Source organism: Cryptotermes secundus, unplaced genomic scaffold, assembly GCF_002891405.2.
Source record: "Cryptotermes secundus unplaced genomic scaffold, Csec_1.0 scaffold793, whole genome shotgun sequence".
Taxonomy (NCBI): Eukaryota; Metazoa; Arthropoda; class Insecta; order Blattodea; family Kalotermitidae; genus Cryptotermes; species Cryptotermes secundus.
The window spans coordinates 469,459-495,016 of record NW_019722435.1 but is presented as its reverse complement, the minus strand read 5'-3'; the positions used below and the strand labels follow the sequence as shown (position 1 = coordinate 495,016).

Below are 25,558 nucleotides of genomic sequence, written 5' to 3'. Positions count from 1 at the left end.
AGCTTGACTGATGTCAAGGAACACTGTTGAGCAGTAGCGTTTTGCTTCGAGAGCTTTGTTGATTGTGTTGACCACCCTATGGACTTGTTCTGTGGTGGCGTGTCTGTTTCTGAATCCAAATTGATGTTTAGGGATTAAGCTTTGGGCTTCCAATACCGGATTAAGTCGTTTCAGGAGTAATTTTTCCAGTACTTTAGAGAGGACTGGGATCAAGCTTATTGGTCTGTAGGATGTGACTTCTGTTTTGTTTTTTCCAGGTTTTGGGATCATAATGATTTGTGATACTTTCCATAGTGATGGATAGTATTCTAGTCTTAACACAGCATTGAATATATGCGTTATTTTTTGGATGCATGTTTTCGAAATTTCTTTTAAGACTTTCCCTGTGATTAAATCAAATCCAGGAGCTTTCTTTGGATTTAGATCCTTTTTGATGATTGACTCGACCTCTTTGTATTTGAAATTGCGCATAGGTTGATGCATCTGATAGGGAGCGTCAAGGTAATTATGGATTTCATTTTCTTCAACTGGTGTAAGTTTAGGGCCATATGGTTGGAACACTTTGGAGAGATGTGTGGCGAATGTTGTGGCCTTCTCTTGGTTATTTCGTGCCCAGTTTCCGTCGGCAGTTTGCAGTGGTGGTACTAATTCCTGAGGTCTGTTCAGTTTCCGTGTTGCTTTAAAGAGTGAGTAGTTGGTGGTGTCGGTTGCGGTTAATCCTTTGAGGTGCGCCTGGATATGTTCGTTTTTGAGGTGATGAAGTAGATTTTTTAGGTCTTTAGCTTTTTTGTTGAATATTTTTCGGTCAGAGTCGGATCTGGTGTGTTGCCATCTTTTGCGGGCTTTTCTTTGCACCTCCTTTAACATTACATTTTTATACAACGTTTGATTTTCAATTAATAGATTGTTCAACACGTGGTGTAGTAATTTTTTAAAATGTATTGCGTTCGGCACTGATCAGTGGCCGCGCGGTCTAACGCATGGACTGTCTTCGTCCGCTCATACACAGGGGTCGTGGGTTTTGAATCCCACTTATGGCATGGATGTCTGTGTGCGTTTATTCTGTGTTTGTGTTGTCCTGTGTTCAGGTAGCGGTCTTTGCGACGGGCTGATCCCCGTCCAAGGATTCCTACCGACTATGTAAAAAGATCAAGAAACTGAAAAAAGGGCTGTAGAGCCACAGATAGTCATTAAGGGCAGTGGCAAACCTGTGTGAAACGTCGCCTAACTCTGTCCCAGACTAATCCGGCTTAGCGGGAACCTTCTTGAAACATCAGATCAATTTCTGGACGACTCAATCCTCAGAGTAAATTTGAAAACATGACATCTAACCCACTAAACGACACAGTAGAAGTATCGCTATATCGAAACAGAAAACAGCATCATTTACAGACAGGACATAAACGAAAATTGCAGCTGCGAGTATTGCCACCTGACGCCTCAGGGAAGAAGGTTAGCAGCGGGTATATGTAACACCTGTCAGCAGGTGCTCGTACAAGAATGTGCGAGGAAGGTGAGGGTCTCCAGATAAGTTCACACATGTTGCCTTTGTCTGTAACCGGCAAGTAACCATGTCTGCGGTTATCCAATTTACAGATCAAATAACAGTCAAGCCACTTGATTCAAGAGACATTAATACAATAGGATGTTTTTATACCTGTAAGGTCAATACAAATACTCGCTCTCGACCCGTGGTTAACATATGCAAGAGAGTGAACGATTTCACCACGCCAGTGTTTCTCAGATGAATGGGGGTTGGCAAGTGCGGCACTAGAATGACGTAATACCAGAAGTTACCAGCTCTACACAAAGGGATTAGATGATGAGATTAGCTATCTTGTGTGCTGGAACTACAATCCATATACCTCCCTCGGGAAAGAGGCAAGCTGAAGAAAATCACAGAAAACACAGGAGTCCGGTATGTGATAATTGATGCACTCTTCAAGTTGTGATTCGTTTGAGACTGTTTGAAGTCAACCGAAGAATTCCACACTTTCCCATGTTAAGAATCGACTTCTTTAGCCTAACCGACAAAAACGTTTGCCTATAAGTACACAAATGGCGTATCAATTACAATTGAGTCGTTGTTTACATTCCCTACAGAACGGACAATACTTTGTAAGATGAGGCACCGACTAAACAATTAACATTAATTTACTGCATCTACATCACGAGCCTCCTATACAATCTTATATACAAAAAAAAAATATACAATATTCCAATTTGTCCGTGGGAACGCAACGAAATTACAAAACCAACGACTGATTCGATGATATAAAACATCAATCTAACAAATTTATTCTTGTTTTATACTATAACTTCTGTTTTATAAAATCTGATTTATTGTATTTTAGGTCAAGTGTTTTATATAATTAATAGTATTGTATCCAATTTTACTAGTACTGCAGTTCAGTGGTGTATGTATGTTAACCTTTGTTAGGTTTGTTGAACGGTTCACAGCTTTGCGTTTAACGGAGGCCGGTGCACCGCGGGCTGCGAGGCGCGTATACGAATTTTTCCAATGAATCAATATGGCCGTTTGCCGCTAACGTTTGGAATAAAGTAGTTACCCTTCACAGATGACAGGGGATGTTGAACATGCTGTCTCTCTACAAGTAGACATCCCTCTCTCCGGCGGAAGGGATTCTTAACTACCCTCTGAAGCTGTTCTGCAGGAATATTTGCAGTCTCCGTACGAATACTTTCTTTTAGATCTTCCGTTAGGGGATTACTGCTGTAAACTTTGTCCTTCAAACAACCCCAGAAGATAAATTCACAAGGATTAAGATCGGGTGAACTGTCCCCGAATATTTCGTGCATAGACATACTCGTACGTGCAGTGTGGGCAGTAGCTGAGCCTTGCTGAAACCAGTCACAGAGTCTCTCTTCTTCTGTTAACTCTGGAAAGAACTGCCCGAGAATGACCTGTACATATCTTTCGCAATTAACTGTTTCGTTACAAAACACAGCACAACAACCTTCTTGCGCTTACAGCGCACCAGACACCAACTTTCACTGGATGGAGCGGGACTTCGTGGGTTAGACGTGGATTCTGTGAGCTCCAGTAGCGATTATTTTGCGTATTTATGTATCCCCTGCAAGTGAAACCACGCTTCATCAGGAAAAAATTTCGACTGAGGATCGATCTCACCTTCGGCGACAGGCTGCGAAAACCAACTGCAGAAATTAACCCTGCTAGCCGGATCACGCGGCTTGCTGTTGTTTTATAGGGTCTAAGCTTCAGCAATTGTATTGCCCTTCTTGCGCTAAACTGACCAAATTTTGAACTAGATGTTTCAGTGATATTATAGGTGTATAATAAGCACAATAGATCACTGTAGGTCGCGGTGCAAGGGCCGAGAAGGCCCACCCCTTATACATTCATTCATAGGTGCATAATCAAGTCTGGCTTTTATGTCATTTAACCTTTCCTCAGTAAGCACCCGGCGCTTATGTTTTGTTCCTTTTCCATTAAGAGTCCCTTTCATCTAAGTTTATTCACCAAATTGTGAATTGCTTGTCTGCTGGGAACTCTTTCATCACGAAATGTATGTCGAAATTTTCCCCGACAGTTTTTAGTAGATACGTATTTCATGTAGATGTCTTACAGAAATACACGTTGCTTTGAAGTATACCGCACCATGACGTACCACATTACTCACTAATTATAAGTGAGAACGAACGGCTAATGGAGCTGAAAACGGACGCTCACTGCTGACAAATCATAAACAAATTCCCACCCACGAACCGCACTGCTTGCAGTGAAACGTAATGCTGTAAACGGTCCATAAAATGTATAACTACCCTAAATTCCGAACGCTATCGGCCATCAGGTTAACCGGTTAACAAAGGTAAGAACCTCCCTGTGTAACGATCCGGGGTACCTCAGTAGGGATAGCTGCTATGCTACTGGCTTGCCGACGGAGGAATCGAGGTTCGATTCCTAGCGGGGGCCAAAGGCTCTCCACTACATGCAAACCGGATCTGGGTCTCACCCAGCCTCCTATACAATGGCTACCGCGAGCTGTTTCCCTGGATGTAATGCGATGCTGACCACTCACCTCCATCAAGTGGAGAAGTTGAGAATGGTGGAGCTATACCTCCACTTCTCCATACTCCCACACGACGTAGTGCTCAATTAAGTACATGGATTGCGTGACAATAGTGTCACATGTTAGTGACTAGACATGGAATTTGGTTTGGTAATTGGCTTTATTGGCCTCTTGTAACTCGTAAGTACAGAATATAACGTAAATTTGCCCAACGGTTAGAAAAGACAGTTAAGTGAAAAACGAAGTATTATGACTTGAGGAAGGCCAACTAGGCCGCAACGCGCAGGTGGATGAAAATATGGAGGCACGTGGTTGCATAGTTGGTTGAGGCACTATGCTATACACCGGAAGGTCGTGGGTTCGGTTCCCGATGTGGTCATTGGATTTTTTTAATTGACCTAATCCTTCGAGCCTCACTATGACCCTGGGGTCGACTCAGCCTCTAACAGAAATGAGTACCAGGAATCTTCCTGGGAGTAAAGGGCGGCCGGTGCGTAAGGCTGACAGCTTTACCGCCATCTGTGAGCCGAATGTCTAGAAATTGTAGAAGCCTCGACATTTGACAACCCTATGGGCCTCCACGGCCTCTTACAGGGATAGTTTTTTGGCAGGCATTGCTTGGCCTTTTATGGTCTATAATTCGCACTTTTCACTAATTCCGACTACACCTTCCCTTGTGAGCCTTAAATTATTGATATCTTGTCTATAGCAGACCACGAAGTTCCTGAACTACTACGTGTGCACGTGGAACTTCGTACACGCGAGCCTCCGCGGCGGACGATGCGTCTGTTCCAGATACTGCATATACACATGCATGGCAGTGCTCCTGCCCTTGGATTAAGTTTCTGCTTACACGAGCCGGAGGCGGCCCGCGCGCGACCTTGCTGCGTCTAGCGCAGCCTGTCTAGCCACGCTCATATCACGACGCAAATAAAAAATTCTGCTTGTTAACTTCTGCTCTGGATTGAACCATAACGCCGTTCAGATGAATAATAACTCTGAATCACAGCGTTCAGGTTAACTGCAGTCCACACTCACAACCTGTGTGTTTAAAATTATTTTTAGTATTCTCCTCTATGGCACCGGGATGATGAAATCAGTATAGCGACTGGTTACGGGATGAACTACAGAGGGGTCGGAGTTCGAGTCCCAGTAGGGTGAAGAATTTTCTTCACGTCGTCCAGACCGATTCTGGGGTCAACCCAGCCACCTTTCCAATGAGTAACGGTGGTACTTTTTCCGGGGTAGAGAGGCCGGGGCGTGAAGATGACCACTCACCTCCTACTAATGCCGAGGTCAAGAAAACGTGGATCTATACATTCGCTCCCACATACGCCTTAATGACGTAGTGCTTAGTTACTTAAGCACAGGGACAAATTTCACTTTCCTCTGTACCACATAGGAGCTGCCACTTAGTTCAGCCAATGTAGTATCAGGCCGGTCACAGCAGCTGCGCGGTCTAATTCATGAACTGTCTTCGATCGCTCGGTCGCTGCGATCGTAGGTTAGAATCCCACTCAAGGCACGGATATCTGTGTGCGTTTATTCTGTTTGTGTTGTCCTGTGTGTAAGTAGCGGCCTTCGACTGCCTGATTACTCGTCTAAGGAGTCCTACTCTCTGTGAAAAATTATTACGGAAATGAATAAGAGGCCAGGACCTAACAATGGCAGAATCATGGAGAATTTGGTAGAATGAAGATTGGCAGTGGAAACCGAAGTACCCGGAAAAAACCTGTCCAGCGCCACTTTGTCCACCACAAATCCCACTTGACCAGATCCGGGCTCGAACTTGGGCCGCCGCGATGGGAAGCCAGCGACTAACCGCTTGAGCTATGACGCGGACTTTCATGACGCTTTCAGCGTAAAATGTGGATGAAAATGAATGCTTAACTGTCAAGAATCTAGAAGGAACCAGCGATGTTCTATTTTGTGAAAAATCCCAGTGATTTTATATAGGGACTGAGGAAAATACTGTCAGAATAGTAGACCCCTCAGGGCAGAGAATCAGACTCAGGACCCCCCAGACACGTAGTAGGAATGCTGCTACGCTCAGTTGGAATGGTCGGCCTCGGCACTTTTTTTCTGTATATGAAAATTGTAGGCAAACTTGTCTAGTGGAAAATGCCCGTTGAGGATTCAACGGGGGGAGTCTCTTTAATTTCTTATATAAACTTTCGAACTTTCATCTTTCCCATCCTTTCACTCGTATTCTTTCACACCGCACATGCGTTGGCGATTGATGGGCCGAGGCCACTGATTACAACGCCACCTGTGAGACAATGAGAGTAACTGCGCCTTCACATCCCACGAGTAACACGCACAGCCAATCATAAACCGTCTCCTATTGTTTATATAAATTTTGAACCTACGTGTGACGATATGGGCATTATAGGGGCAAGATATCGTAGTACATTTCGACACAATTCGGCCCGCCTCTGTGGTCTAGTGGTCAGAGATCCTGGCAACAGATTCAGGGTCTGGATTCGATTCCCGGCACTACCCAGATTTTTTTTTTCTGAGAAGTACTGGGTCTGGAACGGGGTTCACTCAGCCTCGTTAGGATAAGAGGAGCTATTTCAAGGAAATAGCGGCTCCGGTCTAGAAAACCGAAATTAACGGCCATGGGGATTCGTTGCGCTGACCACGTGACACTCTCTATCCGTAAAAATTGGCACAAAACTTCGCCGACAAGCGGAGGTCGCTCGGTCGGTATAGTTAGCTTGCGGACTAAAATCACGGAGTTTGTTTTTTTGTACTTACATTCGCCTGGAAGAACATGGCGAAAACAATTCCGAACAGAAGATATTCCTCAAATGTCCGAACGGCGTAACATCCGTAAACATATCAGACACGGTATCATTAATCTATAATTCCCTCTATTGGTACTATGCGCTCTTTAGATACACAGTAATAACAGTCTATATCTTTATCTCGGTTAGACTGGCCTATTTCGGCACTTGGGTGTCTAACTCTTGTCGGTAATCATGAATTCTCCATCATATAGAATCAACAAAACAAACTCCGTGGCCTGTAGTCCGCAAGCGAACTATACCGACCGAGGGACTGCCGCTTGTCGGCGAAGTTAGTACCAACTTCAGCGGATAGAGGGTGTTGAGTGGTCAGCGCAACGGATCCCCACAGAAGTTAATCTCGGTTTTCTAGACTGGAGCCACTATTTCATTGAAGTAGCTCCTCAATTATCCTCACGAGGCTGAGTGGATCCCGTTCCCGACCCATTACTTCTCAGAAAATCTTGTAGCTCCGGGAATCGAACCCGGGACATCAGGATCTGTAGCCAGGAACTCTGACCACTAGACCACAGAGAAGGTCCATATAGAATTAACGGCAGAAAAAAAAATTAAATTTTGTGTCTGTATCTAAGCACCATCGAATTCCCATAAAAATTATTAAACATGTTCTGAAAATTGGAAGGGTAATTACGTAGGTAAAGGGGACGGAGGCAGCCACCGGCAGGAGACAGAATCGAAATGTGTAATGAGGAGCTTCATACTTTTTATATCTCGCCAAATATTAGGATGATGAGATTGGCACGGCATGTAGCACACATGGAAACAAAGACAATTAATACAAAGTTCTGGTCGGAGTACATGAAGGAAAGAGACCACTTGGGAGATCTAGGGGTAGATGTGAGAATGATATAAAAATGGACATTAAAGGAATATGATAGGAGGTTGTGGACTGAATTCATTTGGCTGAGAATAACGGCCAGTTCTTGTGAACACGGGTTCCATAAAATGCGGGCAGTCTGACTAGCTGAGCAATTGTTAGCTTCTCCAGAAGGACCGTGCTCCATGGAGTTTGTATTACGCGTTAATTTTACTATAGCAAATAATTTATGATCCATCACAGCTTGAAGCACAGCCATATTTCCCCCCCCCCTTGGTACTACAGCCCCAGTGGGCCTAGGCCTACCTCCATGAACTTCTCCGTTCACTTCGGTTTTTCTAGATCTTACGCATTCGGCAGGACTCCTTTGGCGGGTGATCAGCTCGTCGCAAGGCCTCTACCTGTACACAAACACAGAAAACGCATACACACAAACTAAACATCCATCCCCTAAGTGGGATTCGAAACCACGATCCCGGTTTCCAAAGAGCGAAGACAGTACATGCCGAAGCACAGCCATATACCTGCTTAAATTTCGTGTAGGCTTTGATAGATTTCCATTAGGACGCCATTCATGGTAATGGCCTTGAAGTGAAGTGAAGTCATAACTTTCTTGGGACAGATTCACCTCTGGACATCGAAGTTCCTGTCAACTGAAGTTATTCCATACTGTTCAAGACTTCTGCGACAGCACATCATGGGTTGCTCGGCGGAATGATTCCCATTAGTAACCCAACATTCTGCGCTACTGAAAGCATGGGAATGGTAAGGCATAGGGGCTCAAAATTAGGGGATAATTGGAGAATAAACAGGAGAGGTCTACATCAGAGCACAGTTTCACAACATTAAGAGACAGCTATGTATAGGCCGCGGCACAGCCCAAGCGGTTAGTCGCTGGCTTCCCGATCCCAGGTCTGGTCAAGTGGGATTTGTGGTGGACACAGTTGCGCTGGGGCAGGTTTTCTCCGAGTACTTCAGTTTCCCCTGCCAATCTTCATTCCACCAAATTCTCCATCATCATAATCACCCGGGGCAGGCTACAATAGGCCAATCAGTGACCGCCGCGCCGAGTGGACCCAGCTGGACTCCACCGCCCACTAAGCGAATTAAAAAAAAAGCGCCGTATATAAAAAAGGATAAAATTTAATGGGACCTATAGCACAGGAGAGAGAAGAAATGCATAAAATAATTTTAATAAGTCTGAAAATAGGATATTATTTGGGAAACATAATCGCAGATGGGACGACAATTTTACGTAAAACGGATTCTAAAAAATGGATATGAGGGTGTTGACTCAAAACGGGGATCAATATAGGGGCCTCTCGTGAACATGGCAGCAAACCTTCGGGGTCCATAATAGCGGGAGAACTGGTGACCAGTTACGCGACTACTGGTTTATCAGGAATGATTATGCTCCATGAACTTATTTAAAACACGCTTTGCCTTGTGTTAACTGGTATTTATCTTTGGTATATGACATAAACCCGAAAAATACTACTGACTGTTTTAATTACAATTTACCACGCATTTTATTGTTACAAATTACTTAGTAAATTCACACCGCACACTTGAACAATGTAAACATGCTTTCACTTTAAATAATTTGCCTTAGAATATTATATTTAAGCATCCTGTTGCACTCTACACGATAAATGATACAAACTCCGTCCTAAGTGCAAACAATATACATTTATATGTCTTTGATCTTGTTCTTTCTACACTACATGTTTCGGCCTCTATCGGCCATCATCAGGTGTATACTCTTAACGTCGCTGCCACACTGAACCCAGTCTAAAACTTAACATTTAAAAACACAATGTCACATTCTTCGTATTATCAACATCTACATCGTTGATATGTGTCTGGTATGTAGATTATGTTGCACACGTCGCACCCGATATTCTTGTAGTAGCACTCTAAAAATCTTTAGTTATGATGTTTTTAAAACCTTTTAAAATTTTCTCTAAATTTTAAATTTAAAATTTAAAATTCTTAGGGTTACTCGCCCTATGTCTAAGTGCTGGAGCGGCTAGTTCTTGTTTTCACACTGTACAGGTGTTATCTGTAATATACAAATATTCGTATTATTATTTTATGTACGTAATATTTTCTGTACGTAATATTTTCTTATGTGTGTATATTGTTATTTGTACATACATACCAGACACATATCAACGATGTAGATGTTGATAATACGAAGAATGTGACATTGTGTTTGTAAATGTTAAGTTTTAGACTGGGTTCAGTGTGGCAGCGACGTTAAGAGTATACACCTGATGATGGCCGATAGAGGCCGAAACATGTAGTGTAGAAAACACAAGATCAAAGACATATATATAAATATACTGTTTGCACTTAGGACGGAGTTTGTATCATTTATCGTAATTTGCCTTAGTTTCAATAATGATAAATCATTTTATTCATTAAAATGAATTTCCCTGTTGCAATAAATAATTCTATTTACTTACTGGAAAACAATGTCTTTTGGAACTGGTTGTACGAAAAGTTGTGAAGTCGTGACCATGCCTGATTTGAGAATTGCTGTTACATACAATCATGCTCTACATAATCACCTCAGTTCAGGACACTCCGAAGTATAGAGGCGGCTTGCATTAAGGCAATAACAAGTTTCTACCAACTTTCTCTTGAGTAACATGACCTGTATTGCAACAGAAGCAGCGGTAGCCATCCTGAATTCGCTCTAGATGAGCTGCGCAGAAGAGATGCAACAGTGGTCAGTGACCTACCTGCGTAACTTCCATCACCAGTCAGGCTGACGCGCGGCGCGCGGCGCGCAGGGTTTCACACCAAACTCTCTACAAGAACTTACCGGGAAATTGCACAGTTCACTAACACTTACATTGGCTCCCAAAACCTGGTAAGCTTATAGGGCCTAGGGGCAAGTCTGGGATTTCGTACTGTAGGAAAGGTTGTTGACAATAACCGCTACAGTTCTTCGTAGCTTTGCGATTATAGACGCATAACTAGAGAATTATACTGCAATTATATTGCGGTCTAAGGCATGTACTGTCTTTGCTCGCTTGGAAACCGGGATCGTGGGTTCCAATCCCACTCAGGGCATGGATGTTTAGTTTGTGTGTGTGCGTTTTTTTGTGTTTGTGTACAGGTAGGGACCTTGCGACGAGCTGATCACCCGCCCAAGGAGTCCTACCGAATGTGTAAGATCTAGAAAAACCGAAGTGAACGGAGAAGTTCATGGAAGTAGGCCTAGGCCCACTGGGGCTGTAGTGCCAAGGGGGAAAAAAATCTTGTTAATACTGATTAAAAAAATTCGCTAGTGGGGGGTGGAGTCCAGCTGAGTCCACTCGGCACGGCGGCCACTGATTTGCCTATTGTAGCCTGCCCCGGGTGATATGATGATGGAGAATTTGGTGGAATGAAGACTGGCAGGGGAAACCGAAGTACTAGGAGAAACCCCACTCCAGGGACACTTTGTCCACCACAAATCCCGCTTGGCCAGACCCGGGATCGAACCCGGATCGCCGCGGTGGGCAGCCAACGACTAACCGCTTGAGCTATGGCGCGGCCCTGTTAATACTGATACAAAAATATGTAAATCCGTTTTATACGGTTTATAATTTTGAAAGCATATTTTCAATTGCTATATGAAGGACTGAACTGAGATTCCAAGACACATTTCAGGCAAAAATAAATTTTAAGTAATATAAAGTATAATATAATAGTTATTAATAATAACTGTACTACTGACTTCTAGGCGAACAGTTAGGTAACATACTGACTTTTCAGAGTACACACAAACACTGTAACAATAATTGAACTGAAAAAAAGTTTCATAATGAAATTCCTCGGACTGCCGCAGCTAATACATTTAAACTTTTGGCGTAATAAGAGACACATTGCAATACGGAAGAGACATGATAACCAGTTGAAATTACTGGATTAACGACAATTCCTATGTAACATAGGAAAACAAATATATAAGAGGGAAGCAATAATTTGCTAAAACGTAATGCACGAAGTATCTGCTTATTCATTAATATTCATTATTCATCTAAAATGTATTCAACGAAATTAAAACGTACAGGAGACTAGAACTGTTCACCTGATTTTTCAAGCTGTTAACAAAATTAATCACATTCTTAACTGTCTGCGATGTGACTAAATTAGGAATCAATTAAAATTACAAAGGAATACATGCTGCGTGCAGAGTCCAAAACTCCAGTGAAGCTGAACCAATAATTTTAAAATTTTATTTCTAGCATAATACGAGTATATGAAACTCTCGTATTGATGTCGAATTGTTCCTAGTATCGCATCGTATCAAATTACCGGTATAAACTGATGTCTAGACATACGAAATAAATGAATCACACATCTGCCTTACCTTGAAATGTTATTCTTCCTGGCAGAATTCGTGGCGTCTCGGCGCCTTTCGTTCCTCGGAAGTACGATTTTCATGGCAGGGCGTTATAAATCAGAAAACATATTTCTGGAGGTAGGAGACAGGCAGAATTGACTGCACTGGACGTGAGCAGAGGTCAAAGTTGAGGATTTTCTTCCCTGTAATAAGGAAATACACATATTTCAATAACAATATTTTATGCCCAGTGGAAAAGCGCTTTAAAAGAGGGCAGTTTTGAAACATGGGAATCAACAGACACCGCTAATAAATATCAGGGTGTGTGTAGTAGTGCATCCCTTTGTGCCGTACTCTCCGATCACCTTCCTTTTTATGAAGGCATTTATCATTCACGATACAAAATTATTCTAACCGGTAGATATTCAAGAATGTTTATTACAATAATAGCACCATCATATTTTGCCCCATTTATTTTAATGGGGCAGCCTAGGCATTTCGTTTGATAAATGTCGATAGTTATATTTATCTGTTTGTGTATGGTGCTTGAATATGTTTTGCACTGCGTTTTGTGTGCGTGACGCTATTTTTATTCGCGTGTTTTTAAAAAGCTCGGTAATTCATCTTGCTTCTTTGCATCAATATGTAAAAGTGGCCCATTTTTTTGTGGTGCTGGGGGTGAGTCTGTATGTTTTGTTTTCGTGGTTGTGGACGTGGTTTTTCGATTAGGTTTATGTTATATTCATTATTTCGTAGTGTGTTTTTAATGGTGTTTCTGTCTCTTGTGCTCTTTTGCTTATTGGACATGTGGCTAAACCGATTTAGTAGGTAGTTAGTACCTGAGAGCTTGTGTTCATACGGATGGCAAGAGCCACTGGCTATTATCTTATCCGTCTGTAAGGGTTTCCTACATATTGACAATTTAAACCTTTTGTCTTTGCGATGTATTGTGAGATCTAAGAAGTCCCTCTCTTCATGTAGCTATTTTTATAGTAAACTTTACGGATAGTTTAAGTTGTTGAATTCGATGAGTGTTTCTTCTGTTTGTTTTGTTTTGGCCGTATATTATGTCATCGACATATCTGAAATATGCGATTATTTGTTGTTATTTTTAGGATTAGATATATTTATTTCCATGTGCTGTAATATGTTGGATCACCCATGGCTAATGAACGCATTATATATATATACCTTCAGTGATTCAGTATTGAGGGGGTGGGGTTCCCCATGCACCGCAACTGATAGTCTATTGTGCATCCCCCTTTTTAATTTCTACCGTCTCCATCCCCTACCGATACTGGTGCTCGCTATAAGTCCCTTTCTGCCAGCGAGGTTTCTACCCTCTACATGGCAGTGGTATCTAATGATTAGTCCCTTTCTTGTCAGCGAGGTCGTCCCTCCTCTGGCAGTGGTACCTAATACTTCCCCATCTACCGGAGGCATTGGAAACTATGTGGGCGGGAAAATTTTTGGCCTAATTTTGCTCAGAGGCCTCCTAGAGGCATGAGGTTCTTTTACGTGCCGTAAATCTACGACACGGGGCACACGGCTTAAAGTCCCTCCCGGAGGACTTGTTCCCTGAATTTTTCCGCCCTTAAAAATTCCACGACCTCCGCCGGGTTTGATCCCGCGTACCTTGAGTCATGAGGTGGGAACGTTACCCCTAGACTACGGAGGCCGCTTTATATATACCTTACGTATACATATACGTGTACACATTTCGTTTTAAAAGTATACGTAATATACGATATAATTTTCGTTGTGAAAACGATGTACACAGGACGTGAAAAGCAGATGCTACTTTATCTTAACATAGCTTATGCCATAACGGCAGCTGAGTTACTTTAACTGTCCTAAACTTGACCACCGCCAACTTGCGCCTTTTATACTTCGTGTACAGACACATCAAAAACTGTCTGCTTTAAATGCCAAAATTCGAATGCATCGCTGAACAGCGGCGGCGGAAGGGAAGCAAGGTGCGTGGAATACCGGGAAAATATCTGCGCAGCGCGGCTACGCCCACAACTCGCACGTGCCGCCCGTCTGTTGCTAGGCTCCAGAGAATTTACATCCTGCGGCACTGTGTTGGGGATCTTTACGCACTACAATGGCAAACTGTGAGCGTACAGTGCCACACAAAATGGTTTACAGCAGCCCTGTCCAACGCGGCGCCCGCGGTATATTTTTCTGGCGCCCTCCGTAACCACATATAATTGAGCCGATTTTTAATATTAATTCAAATTGTAAGACAAGAGACATTTCTGAACTAGTAGTAGTAGTGTGTGGTGGCGCCCGCACCTCCATAGGCATCAGTGAATTGTGCCCGAGTACATAAGAACGTTGGACAGCGCTGGTTTACAGCAATGCCTCGCCAACCGCGTCGGTTAAGTTGCTGATAAAACAACGCATAACAAGATCAAGACTTTATGGGAAATTGAGGGTCAGAGAAACCACGGCCGATGTTGACAGCTATTAAAGCCTGTTTCCTGTACCTTCGACAAACACACAAATTACAGCAAGCCCTCAACTTACACAATTAATTCGATCCGAATTTTTCTGTGTAATACAATATATTTTTTATATATAGGTTCGTTTTAGTGGATAGTTACAGCTCAGCAAGTATATACAATAAACATGTATCTATCTACTTACCTATCTATCTATCTATAGCTCTACGGTCCTTTTTATTAGATCTTGGCCGCTGTTTCAGTCCCTTAATCCTACATACACAGTCAGCAGGACACCTCAGACGGGGGATCAGCCCGTCGCAAGACCGCTACCTACACACAGAACAACACAAACATGGAAAAAAACGCATACAGACATCCATGCCTTATATGGGATTTGAACCCACGATCCCAGCGTTCGAGCGAGCGAAGACAGACTGTTGCACCTGCTCACGCTGGTTCGCTCTCGGATTTCTTTTCTCCTACCCTGAAGATGGGGGCGATACGTTCCTCCGAAACGTCGGTTAACAGACTATCTACACGGCGCCACATCCCAGAAGACTGCTTTCTTCAATTTACTTACTTCAACTCTTACCACATTTTCTGTCAGGTCATATGGACAGACCGAGTCAATTTATTTTGATTTCAGCCAAGCCTTAAATGAAGTGCCCCATACTCTTTTGTTACATAAACTCAGTAATTTTGGGCTCTCTGATCTTTATATTAATCGATTCCAAAGTTACTTATCATCCAGAATTTGTTGTTCGCACTTTAGGGAAGGCATTCTCACCCTTTCCAGTGCTGTCATGGGTGCCACAAGGCTCCACTTTGGGACTTCTGTTGATCAATATTTTTATCAATGATTTATGGGCCAAAATACACTTTTACGAATTTCTGCTATTTGCTGATGTTTAAAAAATATTTCTCATCATAAAGTCTGCTAAAGATTGTTAATTACTACAATCCGACATAGATTCTGTGCAGAAGTGGTGTATTGAAAATTATACGAAAACATATTCAAAACAAATATAATTCTTTTAACTCGTAAAATAACAGTATGTGCGTGACGTGAACAACTTTTAAAGTGAATTTAAAAAGTTTTATAGAAAGACGTGTTGCACGTGAGACGGTAGAACCAGTAACATCTGATACCAACAGTATCCAATTTAATTGCTTTTTGCGTGATCTGTGAATCGTACGAACTGACTGTGTAAATGATCTTGGGCTTATGTTAGAAAGCAGCCTGCATTTTCATCGTCATGTTAACTCCTTACATCCTCAGGAACTAAAGCTGCTAGGACTAATTCAATTCATCACATATAATTTTTTTTCTATGGATAGTCTAAAAGTTTTATATCACCTTATTTCGTTGAAAGCTTGAGCACGCGTCTGCCGTCTGGAATAACCTAACTTCAGCAGATTCTAATAAGCTAGAAAACACACAAGGAAAGTTTACAAATTTATGCTATAATCGATTTATTTAGTCCAATTCTTTTTGTAATTATGAATCAATGTTGAATTATTTATATTTTAAAACGTTCTATTCCAGGCGAAAAAAAAATCTTGCGCATTATTTCATATTAACGTTTTCAAGAACAAACTTGACGGTTGTTCTGTTATGGATCCTGCTGATCACTAAGCAAATTAGAGACTTCCCAAGCTGTAACATCAGTACTGTCTCACGACTTAGCCCTTTAACTAGGTGCGTCACAGCTGCAAACACAGAAAGTTTCTGGGAGTTAATAAACAAAACATCTCCTTTGAGGATACATTTTCCTTTGCTTAATCTTACTGAGTTACGTCATTATCGTGTTACCTGTGCTATTTTATTTTCTAGGATTAAACTGTAGTCTAGTTTTAGTTTTGCTTCTAGCTTTAGCTAGATTTTGTTACGAACATTTTCATTGCTCGCCTGTTATAGACCACTTGCTGTTGGCAAGGGCTTAAATAAATAAACTGAATTGAACTGTGTGTGACTATAGACGGGATTTCGACTGGTAATTGCATTTATTGAACACTGACAGAACGTAACTACAAGTAACTATAGCACTATCTCTAATGCACACACTCTGCAATTGACTACAGCACGTACTGAGTCTCTTCAGTCTGCTGCGTATTCACCGGTTGTCTGGTAACGGCTTCCAACACCGTAGATCTCTCAATTTCTGTGTTAATGGCTTCACGTCCTTGCTGGCTGTCACCTATCTCATTGCAACTCTCAAACTGGCTTCCAACTGCCGCACTCTCAACTCCACTCCACAAAATCCCAGGATGGCGGCCATCTCACACCAACCTCCTACTCTTCTCACTGCGGTCTCAAGACTCTTCTCTAATGGCAACTGTCCCTCGCTATCTAGCCTTAGCACGGATCGCACAGAAAACACCTCTCGTAACAGCTCTTCTATTGTCGCGTGTGTCTTGTTGCGGGCATTATCTTGTCATTGTTTACAGAGCCATTACATAGAAATGGCTATTGTGTAGCTGCTTATTTCGCGGTCGTTGCCTAGCAACGGCTCTACATGCCACAGTATGTCCAAAATATCTTACGACTTCCATTTCTAGTGTGTTCACAATAAAAAGTTTCAAACGTACACATATTTGCTTGGCCATGTCATCTGTCTGTCCTCAAGTAACAACTCGATAACCGCTGGAAAAATTATAATGAAATTTGGTACTGGAGAATTTTATTAAATTGCATCGCAACATTCCCAGTTTCATCCAAATTTGACGAAACAACCGGACACTTTACATGAAGACGTGCATGCGTCTCTGCGCACATTTTTAACGCAACTCGCTAATTATTTACCGAAGCAAAAATGTTCGAAGGACAAATGTAGAAAAGAATGAAACACATGCACTATGGGCGATGCACGTTTTCCGAAGGGCATGTGGTTTTCGAGATAATTAAACAAAGGGGACGAGCGCATCAGAATTACTATATTTTGTTTATATTTTCTAACGATTTCACTGTGTGGATGGACAACTGCAATTTCAGATTATCTGCAAACTTTGTTATCACTTTTTCATTGCGTGAAAGTAGCTCAGGGGTTGTGTACCTCTACCTTTTTTTTTCCCCTTGGCACTACAGCCCCAGTGGGCCTAGGCCTACCTCCATGAACTTCTCCGTTCACTTCGGTTTTTCTAGATCTTACACATTCGGTAGGACTCCTTGGGCGGGTGATCAGCTCGTCGCAAGGCCTCTACCTGTACACAAACACAGAAAAACGCACACACACAAACTAAATATCCATGCCCTGAGTGGGATTCGAACCCACGATCGCGGCTTCCGAGCGAGCGAAGACGCATGCCTTAGACCGCTCGGCTACCGTGACCGGCACCGCTACCTTACAGTATCTGTAATATAGCATACTTCATAGTACCATATAAATTGTTAATTGTTAACTTTGCATTACAAAATTAACCCTTTAAAATGCAGTGGTTACCATATGTACTACATAACTTAACATTCAACCTACTTCGCATTTTGTCCACAGACGATAATCATAAGCTTCGCGTGATTATCAGAATAAACAAGAGTCTTTTTCTAAATAACACTTTTTTTTTCCTTGGCACTACAGCCCCAGTGGGCCTAGGCCTACCTCCATGAACTTCTCCGTTCACTTCGCTTTTCTAGATCTTACACATTCGGTAGGACTCTTTGGGCGGGTGATCAGCTCGTCGCAAGGCCTCTACCTGTACACAAACACAGAAAAACGCACACAAACATCCATGCCCTGAGTGGGACCAAATAACACTTACTAAATGATATTTGTAAAGGAAAAGCAGTGTGTTTTCTGTGGGAAAAACTGAACGCCTAAATAGGATTTAAATGTCAGGTTCTAAATTGTTAATTGTGAATATTTTTAATTGAACTGTAACTTCAACATTTTAATTACTTTACGAATTTTATTGTAATATAATTTTTCGCGATTTTAAGATATCAATGCTTCGCCATTACTAGGTCTAAATCAATTAATATGTTGATAATACGTTAGGTTGTATCATATGAAATTACATCACCTAAAACTCTAAGAAATCAAGAATTTTTATTCGACTCAAATGATTAAAAATACCCCGGGCCGCCGCGGTGGGAAGCCAGAGACTAAAAGCTTGAGCTATGGCGCGGCCTTGTGAAATGTTACTGGTATGTTTGTATGATTATAAAATTAGCGACTTTGGATCATCACTGCATTCGATAATTCGACGTCCGTGTCCCTCTTACATCGATCGGCATAACTGAATATGTTTGTATTGAGGAAAGACTGGATACCACGGTAGTTAACAGCGAAACAAAATTAAAGCCCCTTGCGCCAAGCAATTCATTTTCAGTTTTAGTGCAGGACTGCATACAACCTGAACAGAATCAATACCATAAATCCCATAACTGTATCACCAAACGGACTTAACTGATTTGGGGAGTTATTTTCACCCCTGTGACCTCTGTCATTCCCGACAGTTCCAGAATTCCGCGTCCATAACACAAATAAGGAAACACTGCTCATAGGTCTGCATGTGTTGCACCATGACGCATAAGAATGAACTAGGCTGTGTCGTCATCGCACTTGCGAGAATACAGACCGACTTCTGGTAACAATAATTTCGTGTCATTCCTATCCTGTTGTAGCTTAACTAGTAATTTCACGGCAGCTTGTGGTAAAGATAAGCTACTGCCGATCACAGTAGCCGCGCGGTCTAGGGCATGAACTGTCTTCTCTCGCTAGAGAGCTGGATTCGTGGGCTCGAATCCCACTCAAAGCAGGGATGTTTATGTGTGCATTTATTCTGTTTGTAGGTAACGGCCTTGCGGCGGGCTGATCACTCGCCCAAGCTGTCCTACCGTCTGTGTAAAAAAGATTACGTAACTGAAAAAGAGGCCAGTGCGAAACAAAGGGGTATTACTTTAACTGATGAATGAATGAATGAATGAATGAATGAATGAGAGATAAGACAATTTACACTTAATTACGCTTAAAACAAGTTCAATATAAATCACAGCAATGTTCTGAAAGTCGTATTATGGAAGTAACTGAATGCAATAAACAATTAGTGCACTAATCTCAAGTAGTGTTTACTACTATTAGTTAGTTTATGACAATTTATTAATTGCCACTACATTTAAGAAATCAGAGTGTTACAATATCGTTTACTTTCACTGTGTAAAGTTTAGGTGCTAACCCTTAATCCGAAACAAATGACCGAATGACAACCTCGGAAAACATTAAAAAACATNGACTTTCTCTCTGACGCAGACCTGAGGCCACCAGTCAGCCATCCTATCTGGCTCAGAAGCACAGTTCAGATTGAGGTCCTTAGTAAAGGAGGTCAACATTCGTGCTTATCTGGTTCAGAAACACAGGACAAGGCTCAGGTTGAGATTCGTGTTGGGGCTCGTGTTTATGTGGTTCAGAAACACAGCTCGGGGCTCGGATTGAGGTCCTTAACACAGGTCAAGATTTGTAAGGCTCGGATTCAGAAAAGCAAGATGGTGTCTGCCTGCCTGCTTATTCCTGCCGTTCCCACTTGGAGCACTGGGCACCCGTGAAATACTTCGTTTTCCTTTAGTTTCTTAATCTTAGACAGTCGGCAGGACTCCTTGGACGGGGGATCAGCCCGACGCAAGGCCGCTACGTACACTGAACAACACAGAGACAGAATAAACGCAGACAGACATCCATGACTCGAGTGAGATTCGAACCCACGATCCCAGTGTTGGAACGATTGAGGACATTTCATGGCTTAGACCGCGCGGCCACTGTGATCGGCATTCTTACGAATACTTAGTTTTAAAATCGTGAAAAATAATGTCTCAGTGCCCACTTACGGTAGTACGACTGGATTAATTTTTTTTCATGGCCAGCGTCCCAAGAAGGCAAGAATGCTCTGTGTGCCCACGTCATCGGGACATTGCTCTTGACGTCAGTTCTGTCACGCGTGACGTTATAACTCATCTGAGATAAGGACGTGATAGAAGCAAAGACGCATAAAGCACTACTATAACGAAAAGATAATAATTTCACACTGCTGAGCGATTTTGGCACTATCGCATGCACGTATGCTTACAGTTTCATTTGTAGCTACAGCAGGGAGTGTGTGACCCTGCGGTAAAATCAGAACATGGCCCTGCTCGCGATCTGGTTGTGCCGGGTTTAGTCCCCATTATGAACTGAACGCAGACCTCTACTGGTAGGCTATGTCATTCTTAAGGCAATAAAGGTCAAGTAAAGTGATCCCGTGCTTAACTAATTAAGCACTACGCCTTGAAGGCGTATGAGGGAGTGGATGTACAGATTCACGTTTTCCTGACCTCAGCATTAGTTGGTGGTGGGTGGTCAGCTTCACGCCCCAAGGGAAAAGACCCCGGTACCCAATGGATAGGAGGCTGGGTGGGCCCCAGAGCCGGTCTGGACGACATGGAGAAGAGAAAATTCTTGACCTACAGGGACCCGAACACCGACCCCTCGGTCTCCACCCTGTAGCCAGTCGCTATACCGACTACGCTATCCCGGCTCCCTTTTTAAGACAGTGATTTCCCTAATTAATTTGCATGGATGCTGTTGCACCGAAGTACAGGTTCGCTCTTCATCAGCCAGTAGTCACCCAGCTAGTCAAGAATTCATCGTCTTTCTACAGAACGCCCAAGATTCCTTACCTTGTTTATTTGGGCTCCCCAATGGACCCAGAGGCTGTTTGAGGGTTTGCACGGCCTCAGTCAGTGTTCAGTGCGGGGCACCAGGGTGGTGAGGTGTGGGGTGTGTTAGAAGCTTTATTATTTATTCGAACCAATGAAGACAGGTGGCGGAAACACATTGTTTCTATTGAAAAGTTTTAGGGGCCTTCCGCCCTGTCAGGCTAGGGAAGATGAGTGTCTGCCTTGCGTGGGACACTAAGCCATGGCCTACTTTGCGTATATTTAATCCGTCCCTGACTGGACCTTATCGAGAACCAAAAGATTTCAGTTCACAACCGATTTCTTTCAGATGACTTTTAATATTATCCCCTCATTTACAGCTAGGCGTACCAATGTCGTCCCTTACGTTCAGGTATATCATATATAATTTCACATTTCTCTCAGGCCTTCTACATGTTACGCCCATCTCATTCTCCTCTCTTTCATTTCTGACTGTGCACAGATGAACCATGCAAATGAAATACTGTAGTCCACTAAATGAGCCTAACAGAAAGGCCAAGAAGGCTCCGACATGCATTCTGGAGGTTCCAGTTCGACCACAGTGACACGTATGCTCAACCAGTCACTCTACCTCAGCGATAGCGAAACTTTCACAGGTTACTCCGAAATGCCGGTAACCATCCACGAAATGACACGATGTCGTAACCCAGAAAACCAGAATTTTAATATTCACGGTCGTGGAAATCCCTTGTCTCATTTCTGCGTTGTGCCTCGTATGTTTCCACAAGAATTAGTAGCTGGTTTGTTAGCAATAGTGACGCAGTAACAGGCCCAACACGCTACCTTCTTAGAAGTCCTATGAGTAGTAGTAGTAGTAGTAGTAGTAGTAGTAGTAGTATTTGTTGAGGATTCGTTAGTCACATACAGATTGTCAGAAATGTGAGTACGTGCACTGCAATGTCATACCAGAATTAAAGGATGTCTAATACCAACGCCATTTGAATATTACAACAGATTATGAGGGCAATGTTCGTCTGTAGTGGAGATTAATTCTATCTATCTACTGTGTTTTACACAAGCCTGGCCTTCCAAGACACTCACCTACTTCCTGGTCCCACGTCATTGAGTCTCATCCAGGGAACAATTACTAATAAGGATTTTCCTGCGCTATTTCCGTTTAGAATTGCAAGTCAGCGCATGGCGCAACCTATTTCCGCCGGCAGGGTGCTGCGCTCTGTAGGTAAGACCGGGTGACACGACCATTTTGCACTATCGACACGTTCAACTGTCTTGACAATTTGAAATTATGCTCTCGATCGAGAAACAGACTTCGCACGCATGGAAAATTACTGGGAGGTTTCAAGCGATTGTGATAGCTCTACTGTGATGTCCGTGTGAAAGTGTAGGGATGACACGCTAAGGAGCAACTTTACTGCAACGCGTCTTCCATGCTATTACTGAGTATCGTACATAGGCTTGTTATGCAGGGTGTATCCACAGAAAGAGGACAAAAGATTAACAAAAACAATAGAGAAACTTTCCTATTAAATATAACTTGTGAAAGTAATGAAATCCTTCACGTAAAAAGAAATTCGATAAGATTCCTTTTAACACACGTAATTGTATAGGCTGAAAACTGCATAATGAGGAGCTTCATAACTTGTACTCTTGTCCAAGTATAATTAGAATGATCAAGTCAAGGAGCATTAGGTGGGCAGGGCATGTAGCACGATTGGGGGGAGAAGAGGAATGCATATAGGATATTGGTGGGAAAACCAGAAGAAAGGAGACCACTAGGAAGACCAAGGCGTAGGTGGGTGGACAATATTAAAATGGATCTTAGAGAGACAGGATAGGGTGGTATGGATTGGACTGGTCTGGCTCAGATAGGGACCAGTGGAGGGCTCTTGTGTACACGGTAATGATCCTTCGTGTTCCTTAAAGTTCTAGGAAATTCTTGAGTAGCTGGATATTTGGCAGCTCCTCAAGAAGGGCTCAGCTCCATAAGTAAGTAAGTAAATTCTACAGGCTGAAAATGAGGCAATTAAATATTCTATATATGGCTCAACAGCCCTTCTGAACCTGGGCCGCTTTTTCAGTTTCTTAATTATACAGAGTCGGTAGGACTCCTTGGACGGGGGATCAGCCTGTCACAAGGCCGCTACCTACACACAGAACAATACAAATACAGAATAAACGCACACAAACATCTATACCTTGAGTGGGCTCCGAACACATGAACCCAGTGTTCGAGCGAGCGAAGACGGTACACTCCTTAGAGCGTGAGGCCGCTGTGGTCGGCAGTTAAACACATTCGTGTGTCTGTAAAATGCCTGCCGAACGTCTCCGTTGAGTGAGCCCTCCTGCTTTGCATTCAGACGGTCCGGAATCCAGATAGTGGCCCAAAGAACGACTATCCTTACCAAATTTTCATTTCTTTCAGGCAAATTCCGAAACATTAACTGAAACTTGGCCATTATCCATCACTGACGCTACTGGCAGCACTGTCAAAGAGGCCTACACCGTAAATAAATAAAGTAATGAAGCCCTGACAGAAGCCTACACAGAAATGTCATATGGATCTTTTTGAACATACAAGTAATGCGGCAGGTATACTCGTACGTTTTCTCATATTCTAATACAAGTTCATAGGGGTTGCTTCTGACTCTACAGCTGCCCTCGTTTCCACACGGATTGATTATCCGTTAGATATTCCAGGTTTTGGATCCGAATGAGAATGTCTCTCTTCTTAATCCTTCAACAGGAAGCACAATAGATCACTGTAGGTCGCGGTGCAAGGGCCGAGAAGGCCCACCCCTACATTTTTTTTATTGTTAGTGGGTTGGGACTAAGTCCCTTGTACTGCGGCCACTTCTGGCCTATTGTACCAGCCCCAGATGATAGGTGAGGGTGATTATGGAGCAATTGGTGGAATGAAGATTGACAGGGGAAACCGAAGTACTCGGAGAAAACCTACCCCAGCGCCACTTTGTCCACCACAAATCCCACTTGACCAGACCCGGAATCGAACCCGGGCCGCAGCTGTGGGAAGCCAGCGACTAACCGCTTGAGCTATGGCGCGGCCCCCCACCCCTACATTCATAATCATTCAACAGATGTTCATAAATGATTTTGTGTCATTCTATGAAGGTAAAGCAGTCCCATGCCTCAGCGCCGCCTCATGAGGGTGCAATGGACGTAAAACCTCATGGGAACGAAGTGGTTATCTTCACGCTTTGGCTGCTGTAACCCTTGCGAATGAGTGTCTGGTACTCACTGAAAAGAACACTGAATGGACACCAGCCCTGATCTAGACGTGGAGGTAAAGGTAAAGCTCTCCCTGTGATTAACTAATTAAGCACTACGCCATGAAGGCGTATGGGGGAGTGAATGAATACATCCACATTTTCATGATCTCGCCACTAGTTGGAGGTAAGTGGTCAGCTTCACGCCCCGGCAGCTTTACCCCCGGGGAAAGAGCCCTCGGTACCTATTGGATAGGAGGTTGGGTGGACCTCAGAGCTGGTCTGGACGACGTGGAGAAGAGAAAATTCTTGACCCTACCGGGACTCGAACTCCCACCCCTCGGGTCGTCCAGCCCGTAGTCTGTCGCTATACCGACTACGCTATCCCGGCTCCTCTAGACGTGGTGGTAAGGATAAAAATCCATGCCACAAACATTCAGCGCATAGGTAGTCTTTGTATTGACCTACTGTGCATTTCCAGACAAGCCTCCCAGACTTTCAGTGGAGGACATGGTCGCTTTTCGTCTAACCTCCCTTATCCATTTCATTATCTCATCACTGTCTCTACAGTAAAAGTGTGTGACGCAACTTAGAACTAATTTAACGCCAAGTTGCAGAGCCCTTCTTAGGAAGCTGACAGTCACCCAGCTATTCAGGAATATCCACACCTTTATTGCAACCCGAAAATTCATCAGTACGTTTACAAGAGCCCGACATAATGCGAACATTCTGAAATATAATGAAACCGTATATGTATAATACATATTACGGTATTCATATTATATTCCAGTACAGTACATTACACGAGATAAGCATATTTACCAGATATTTGCGTTCGTGTTAGACTTAACATTAGGACTCCGAGGTAACTGGGTTTTATTTCAATTTACCCAATCCTTCCAGCCGCACTATGGCCCTGGGGTCGACTCAGCCTCTAACAGAAATGAGTGCCAGGAATATTCTTGAGGAGTAAAGGGCGGCCGGAGCGTAAGACTGACAACCTTACCGCCATCTGTTAGCCGACTGTCTAGAAAATGTGGGAGCCTCGACGTCTCACAACCTTATGGTCCTTCACGGCCTGTTACAGGGATAAAGTTGCCTTTTTTTTTACACCGAATTCATTTCTTCAGCTTTCTTCTTATCAAGATTTTTAACTTCGTGAGTTATAAACAGGAACAAAGGCTCGCTACTGCTATTATTACAACAATAACTAAAAATCA

General features: G+C 43.0%; 1 long non-coding RNA gene across 3 annotated transcripts in view; it reads right to left on the bottom strand.

Moving 5' to 3' along the window:
* The window catches only part of LOC111861489, a 234,559-nt gene that overhangs the window by 113,739 nt on the left and 95,262 nt on the right, over positions 1–25,558 (bottom strand). For 2 of the 3 annotated variants that reach the window (XR_002842247.2, XR_004512690.1), the window contains exon 3: positions 12,046–12,221. This is a non-coding gene — a long non-coding RNA (uncharacterized LOC111861489). Of the gene's footprint in view, positions 1–12,045; positions 12,222–22,194; positions 22,237–25,558 lie in introns of those variants that run through there. The other variant, XR_004512689.1, reaches the window with a different exon arrangement.